Genomic DNA, 629 nt, shown 5'->3' on the forward strand with positions numbered 1-629 from the left:
GGGCCGGGCGGGAGCGGCCATGGCGGGGGCTGGGCCGACACCTTGCTGCACCTCAGCCCTCGCATCCTCCTGGCACTATCACCCTCCCCCCTCTGCCTTCACCTCGGGATGTTTTTTGGGGGGTGTTTTGTTTTGGGTTTTTTAAAGTTTTGAGCCCAAATGATGCGGAGCGGTGTCCCATGCAGCGGTAGCAGCCTAGGGGATCCGTTTTGGGGACACCTCAGAGCCGGGGGGAGGATGCTGTGCTGCGGGGCCGGGGCTGAGCGAGGAGCCGGGGAGGCTTAAACTTGTGGGAGTGCTGTGGGCAGATGCGATATCTTTGATTAGACTTTATTATTGTTATCATTATCCTAACATTATTATTATCATTACCTTTCACTACTGTCTTTTATTACACCAAGTAGCAGTAGTCGGCGTGCCTTTCATTGGACCCAGTCGTTGACAGTTGAGTCGTCAGGGGTGGGGAAAGGGGGAGTTGTTTGCAAGCTTTTGGGTGCAATCGCCCTTCTTCGGGAGTCTCCGCTCTTCTCAAATCTCCAAGGGATGCAAGAGGCTAAAAGTGTGACAGGATGTCCGTGAGGGTGAAAATAGGTGGGAATTAGGAAAACTAAATGTAAAGAAGCGGGGCG

At 53.6% G+C, this 629-nt stretch overlaps 1 protein-coding gene across 2 annotated transcripts in view; it reads left to right on the forward strand.

Moving 5' to 3' along the window:
• Positions 1–450: 450 nt before the first annotated feature.
• The window catches only part of RPS6KB1 (ribosomal protein S6 kinase B1), a 15245-nt gene continuing 15066 nt past the window's right edge, over positions 451–629 (forward strand). For both annotated transcript variants that reach the window (XM_006016056.3, XM_025210030.1), the window contains exon 1: positions 451–591. The gene's annotated coding sequence lies outside the window, so the exon portion shown is untranslated. The remainder of the gene's footprint in view (positions 592–629) is intronic.

The sequence above is a fragment of the Alligator sinensis genome, unplaced genomic scaffold, assembly GCF_000455745.1.
Source record: "Alligator sinensis unplaced genomic scaffold, ASM45574v1 scaffold118_1, whole genome shotgun sequence".
In the NCBI taxonomy this organism is placed as follows: domain Eukaryota; kingdom Metazoa; phylum Chordata; order Crocodylia; family Alligatoridae; genus Alligator; species Alligator sinensis.